Below are 7128 nucleotides of genomic sequence, written 5' to 3'. Positions count from 1 at the left end.
TCAGGTAATGGGAACAAGCCCATTATCTGTCTCAGTGCTGGTGGAAATGATATTGGGAAGGGTAGGAGAGAAGAGCTGCTAGATAAGTACAGGTCAGCTATAGATTTCATTAAGTCTAAGGGAGGGATCCCAATCATATGTAGCATCTTGCCTAGAAGGGGAGTAGGAAATGAATGGTTGTCTAGGGCAATTGGTGTAAATTGCTGGCTAGACAGATACTGCAAGGAACTTGCAATCCCATTCATTGACAACTGGAACAACTTTTATGGCAAACATGATATGTATGCAAGGGATGGGGTTCATCTCTCTGGGGCAGGGGTGGTAGCACTTGCAGACTCGATTGAGAAGGCCATTGGTGAAATGCCTATGATTTTAAACTGATGGAAGATAGAGGTATGGGTGTGTGTGGGAAACAAGCAGGTTGCAACACTAGGGTTGGAAACAGTAAATGTATAAAAGGCATTCAGCATGAAGTTATAAATAAAGACAATAGAACAGGTCAGAAAACAAAGGGGGACAGCAGAGGGCAGCAAGGGACTAGCTCCCTTAAGGTTTACTATACTAATAGCAGGAGTGTTAGAAATAAGATAGATGAGCTAAGATTAATTGCAAGTGCAGGAAACATAGATATTATTGCTATAACAGAGACCTGGCTCAATCTGAAAGATAGAGAGATGCCATCTGAATGTCACATACAAGGCTATAAATTATTCCACACTGACAGGGTCAACAGGAAAGGTGGTGGAGTAGCGATGTATGTCAGAGACAATTTAAATTGTTGTGTTAGACAAGATATTAAATTAGAAGCGTCAGCCACTGAATCTGTTTGGTTACAGCTTCTCGAGGGCCGAGAAAAACTAATTTTGGGTGTGATTTACAGGGCCCCAAATCTTGATAGGGAGTGCAGTAAACTTCTATGGGACGAAATTCGTAAGGCATCTACATACGAAAATGTTGTGCTAATGGGAGATTTCAACTATAGACAGATTGACTGGAGCAATTTGACAGGAAATTTAGAGTCGGGTGACTTTCTTGATACGATCCAGGATTGTTTTTTAAAACAGTTTGTGACAGAGCCAACTAGGGGAAATAACCTCCTTGACTTGGTTCTTGCCAGTAGGGAAACACTAATTAATAATCTTGAGGTTAATGATGAGCTTGGGGAGAGTGATCACAAATCACTCAGTTTTAACATATCATGGAATTCCCCTAATAATGGCAATCAAGTCTCCGTCCCTGACTTTCGCTTGGCTGATTTCATAGGACTGAAAAATTACTTAGGTGGGCTGAACTGGAATGACCTGACTAGGGGTCAGGTAGGTGGTGATGGTTGCCGATATGATGCTTTCCAGGGCATAGTTCTAGCTGCTCAGTCAAATTATGTTCCAAATAGGGAAATCAGATCAAACAAAAATGATCCTAAATGGATGAACAATAGATTAAAATATCTGATTGGTCAAAAGAGAGGCATATATAGGCAAATCAAAAGAGGAGAGGGGCAATTAAGAAATCGATATATTCAGTTAAAGAGAGAAATAAAAAAGGGAATTAGAAAAGCAAAAAGAGATTATGAGGTTAAAGTTGCAAGAGAATCGAAGACTAACCCAAAAGGATTCTTTCAGGTATACAGAAGTAAGATCAGGGACAAGATAGGCCCACTCAAAAGTTCCTCGGGTCAGCTCACTGACAGTGATAAGGAAATGTGTAGAATTTTTAACACATACTTCCTCTCAGTTTTTACACAGGAGGATACCAGTGATATTCCAGTAATGATAAATTATGTAGAACAGGACGATAATAAACTGTGCACTATTAGGGTCACAAGTGACATGGTCCTTAGGCAAATAGATAAATTAAAACCTAACAAATCCCCAGGCCCTGATGAACTGTATGCAAGGGTTCTAAAGGAATGTAAAGAGGAGCTTAGCACACCTTTGGCTAATCTTTTCAACATATCACTACAAACTGGCATGGTGCCAGATAAGTGGAAAATGGCAAATGTGATACCTATTTTCAAAACAGGTGACAGGTCCTTAGCTTCGAACTATAGACCAATAAGCCTAACCTCCATAGTGGGAAAATTTATGGAATCAATAATTGCCGAGGCAGTTCGTAGCCACCTTGAAAAGCATAAATTAATCAACGAATCTCAGCATGGTTTTACAAAGGGACGTTCCTGCCTTACGAATTTATTAACTTTTTTCACTAAGGTATTTGAGGAGGTAGATCATGGTAACGAATATGATATTGTGTATATGGACTTCAGTAAGGCTTTTGACAGGGTCCCACATCAGAGACTATTGAGGAAAATTAAAGCACATGGAATAGGAGGAGAAATTTTTTCCTGGATAGAGGCATGGTTGACAAATAGGCAGCAGAGAGTTTGCATAAATGGGGAGAAATCAGAGTGGGGAAGCGTCACGAGCGGTGTTCCACAGGGGTCAGTGTTGGGCCCCCTGCTGTTCACAATCTACATAAACGACATAGATGAGGGCATAAAGAGCGACATCGGCAAGTTTGCCGATGACACCAAAATAGGCCGTCGAATTCATTCTGACGAGGACATTCGAGCACTCCAGGAAGATTTGAATAGACTGATGCAGTGGTCGGAGAAGTGGCAGATGCAGTTTAATATAGACAAATGCAAAGTTCTAAATGTTGGACAGGACAATAACCATGCCACATATAAACTAAATAATGTAGATCTTAATATTACGGATTGCGAAAAAGATTTAGGAGTTCTGGTTAGCAGTAATCTGAAACCAAGACAACAGTGCATAAGTGTTCGCAATAAAGCTAATAGAATCCTTGGCTTCATATCAAGAAGCATAAATAATAGGAGTCCTCAGGTTGTTCTTCAACTCTATACATCCTTGGTTAGGCCTCATTTAGATTATGCTGCACAGTTTTGGTCACCGTATTACAGAATGGATATAAATTCTCTGGAAAATGTACAAAGGAGGATGACAAAGATGATCCCATGTATCAGAAACCTTCCCTATGAGGATAGACTAAGGGCCCTGAAACTGCACTCTCTAGAAAGACGTAGAATTAGGGGGGATATGATTGAGGTTTATAAGTGGAAGACAGGAATAAATAAAGGGGATGTAAATAGTGTGCTGATAATATCTAGCCTAGACAGGACTCGCAGCAATGGTTTTAAGTTGGAAAAATTCAGATTCAGGAGGGATATAGGAAAGTACTGGTTTGGTAATAGAGTTGTGGATGAGTGGAACAAACTCCCAAGTACCGTTATAGAGGCCAGAACGTTGTGTAGCTTTAAAAATAGGTTGGATAAATACATGAGTAGATGTGGGTGGGTGTGAGTTAGACCTGATAGCTTGTGCTAACGGGTCGGTTGCCGTGTTCCTCCCTTGAGTCAATGTGACCTGACCTGACTAGGTTGGGTGCATTGGCTTAAGCCGGTAGGGACTTGGACCTGCCTCGCATGGGCCAGTAGGCCTTCTGCAGTGTTCCTTCGTTCTTATGTTCTTATGTTCTAAGTGGGTATAGGGTACACAAATTTAATCGGTCGTGTGGTGGAGGATAATTAGCCCAATTAATTACTAGCACATGGGTGGCTAGGATTTATACGAGAGTAAAGTGCAAGAATTACTCTCACAAGGTGTCTACTTAAGTTGTATAATTGGTGATTATTAATTCCCTAACCATGGCTGGGTCTGAGGAAGCTAGTGCGGCTGGCAAGTCCATGGATGCCAAAGCAAAGAAAGCGTCACTACAAGCTCGGAAGGGTCATGTTACTAAATCATACAACAAGTGTATGGAGTTAATGAGACAAGAAACGGTAAACCCTGATGAATTAAAGCTACACCTAGATGCCTTAGAAAATAGATATGAGTCATATAGATTGTGGTATAAGGACTGTGAGAGCGATCTTCTGGTGAATTGTGCAGATGATGCTGAAAGGGAGCGGCTGCTGGATCAATATTATGAAGTGGAGGACAACATTGTGTCCTGCAAAACTAAGGCTTTGGAGAAGGTAAAGGGTGTAAACAATGTTGTTGGTCAACCTAGTAAGGAAAATCAGAGGTGTCTACCAAAACTCCCAGAATTATGCATGCCTGTGTTTAATCTGGGAGAAAACTGGGAGGAGTTTTGGTCTATCTTTAAAGCAGTCGTACATGATAGGAGTGATCTTGCAAGTGTTACCAAATTGTGCTATTTAAAGGGACAAGGTTAGTGTTTAAATTTATAAGTAAGATGAATATCTCATATAATTTTCCCCATCCCCTGAAATACTGGCTTCAGAGGGTACAAGAAGAAACCTACAGGGATGAAATTAAATTAATGATGGACGGAAAAATTGTGAAAAGCTCAATAATAGAAAAGCTGGGGCTGTATTTAGAGTATGATGTAATTAGGTGCAGAGGCAGGTTACAAAATGCTGAATTGGGGGAATATGCTAAGCACCCTATCTTGCTGCCCAAAACTCATCACCTGACAACCTTGATTGTCTTTAATGCCCATAATAACGTGATGCACGGTGGGGTACAGGATACCTTAAACTGTATTCGGGAAACCTTCTGGATTCCACAAGGACGGCAAAGTGTAAAAAGGGTTATCAAGTCGTGTGTAATATGTCGCCGGGTGGATGCCAGAACCTACATGTACCCAGGTCCTCCACCATTGCCCAAGGAATGCGTGCAGTTTGTAAAACCATTTGATGTGACCGGAGTGGACTATAGTGGGCCAATCATTTTAACAGGTACTTCAGATGGTGTTCCCTTGAAGGTGTATGTATGTCTATTTACTTGTACAGCTACTAGGGCTGTTCATCTAGAAGTGGCTCAGGACTTGTCTGCAGAACAGTTCATACAGCTGTTCCGGAAATTTGCGGCTAGGAGATCCTGTCCAAGATTGATGATCTCAGATAATGCCACCAATTTTGTAGCTGGTGCTCAACACTTGATGGAATTAAATAAGAGTGATGATGTACAGTCTTTGTTGACCCAGCGAGGATGTGTCTGGAAATTTATTACTCCCAGAGCCCCTTGGCAGGGAGGACTGTACGAAAGAATGATAGATACAGTGAAAAGATGTCTTCGTAAGGTGCTACACAGGAAGAGAATTAATTTGGAGGAATTCCGTGCAGTGTTGGTGGAGGCAGAGAATCGGGTAAACAATCGCCCTCTGTCATACATGAGCGACACTCCTGACGCGGAGATCCTGACTCCCTCTCACCTAATATGCGGACGAAGGTTAGAAGCTGCACCTATCTATAGAGATAATCCCGAGGGAAGTGATGAGGATTACAATAACGATGACCGTGTTGAGTGATAAGTTCAAGATGTTAAATAAGGTAATTACTCATTGGTCCGATGTGTGGCGTAAAGAATATCTTCTTACACTACGTGAACACTTTTATGGTGCGCCAGAGGCAGTAAACCGACAGAACATTCAACCAGGTGACATTGTGTTAATTGATACTGAACAACATCGAACATTGTGGCCTCTGGGCAAGGTAGTTACCAAGTAAACCAAGTCCTAACCGATATAAGCTGGGAAGATATACTAAGCAACACAGACCCCAACTTATGCCTAGAACAGATTAACTCGGTGGCACTCGATGTATGCACAAGGCTTATTCCTCTAAGAAAAAGGAGGAGTAGATGTAAAATAGAAAGAGGCAGGCGCTCCCTTTACAGGCGACGGAAAAGAATAACAGAGCGGCAAAAAGAGGTCAATATATCTGAAATGCGTAGGGAGACACTGGTCAGAGAAATAGCAAGCATCGAACTTATGCTAAAAGAATCCTTTAGGAGTCAGGAATCGCGGGAAGAACTAAAAGCTATAAATGAAATCGAAAGAAACCCAAAGTATTTCTTCTCCTATGCCAAATCAAAATCGAGAACAACGTCCAGTATTGGGCCCCTACTTAAACAAGATGGGTCCTACACAGATGACAGCAAGGAAATGAGTGAGCTATTCAAGTCCCAATATGACTCAGTTTTTAGCAAGCCACTAACCAGACTGAGAGTCGAAGATCAAAATGAATTTTTTATGAGAGAGCCACAAAATTTGATTAACACAAGCCTATCCGATGTTATCCTGACGCCAAATGACTTCGAACAGGCGATAAATAACATGCCCATGCACTCTGCCCAGGGCCAGACTCATGGAACTCTGTGTTCATCAAGAACTGCAAGAAGCCCCTATCACGAGCCTTTTCCATCCTATGGAGAGGGAGCATGGACACGGGGGTCGTCCCACAGTTACTAAAAACAACAGACATAGCCCCACTCCACAAAGGGGACAGTAAAGCAACAGCAAGGAACTACAGATCAATAACACTAACATCCCATATCATAAAAATCTTTGAAAGGGTCCTAAGAAGCAAGATCACCACCCATCTAGAAACCCATCAGTTACACAACCCAAGGCAACATGGGTTTAGAACAGGTCGCTCCTGTCTGTCTCAACTATTGGATCACTACGACAAGGTCCTAAATGCACTAGAAGACAAAAAGAATGCAGATGTAATATATACAGACTTTGCAAAAGCCTTCGACAAGTGTGACCATGGCGTAATAGCGCACAAAATGCGTGCTAAAGGAATAACAGGAAAAGTCGGTCGATGGATCTATAATTTCCTCACTAACAGAACACAGAGAGTAGTCGTCAACAGAGTAAAGTCCGAGGCAGCTACGGTGAAAAGCTCTGTTCCACAAGGCACAGTACTCGCTCCCATCTTGTTCCTCATCCTCATATCCGACATAGACAAGGATGTCAGCCACAGCACCGTGTCTTCCTTTGCAGATGACACCCGAATCTGCATGACAGTGTCTTCCATTGCAGACACTGCAAGGCTCCAGGCGGACATCAACCAAATCTTTCAGTGGGCTGCAGAAAACAATATGAAGTTCAACGATGAGAAATTTCAATTACTCAGATATGGTAAACATGAGGAAATTAAATCTTCATCAGAGTACAAAACAAATTCTGGCCACAAAATAGAGCGAAACACCAACGTCAAAGACCTGGGAGTGATTATGTCGGAGGATCTCACCTTCAAGGACCATAACATTGTATCAATCGCATCTGCTAGAAAAATGACAGGATGGATAATGAGAACCTTCAAAACTAGGGAGGCCAAGCCCATGATGACAC

This window comes from Cherax quadricarinatus, chromosome 58 (assembly GCF_038502225.1).
Source record: "Cherax quadricarinatus isolate ZL_2023a chromosome 58, ASM3850222v1, whole genome shotgun sequence".
NCBI lineage: Eukaryota > Metazoa > Arthropoda > Malacostraca > Decapoda > Parastacidae > Cherax > Cherax quadricarinatus.
The sequence above is the reverse complement of the archived record's forward strand: the minus strand, read 5'-3'. Positions refer to the sequence as shown.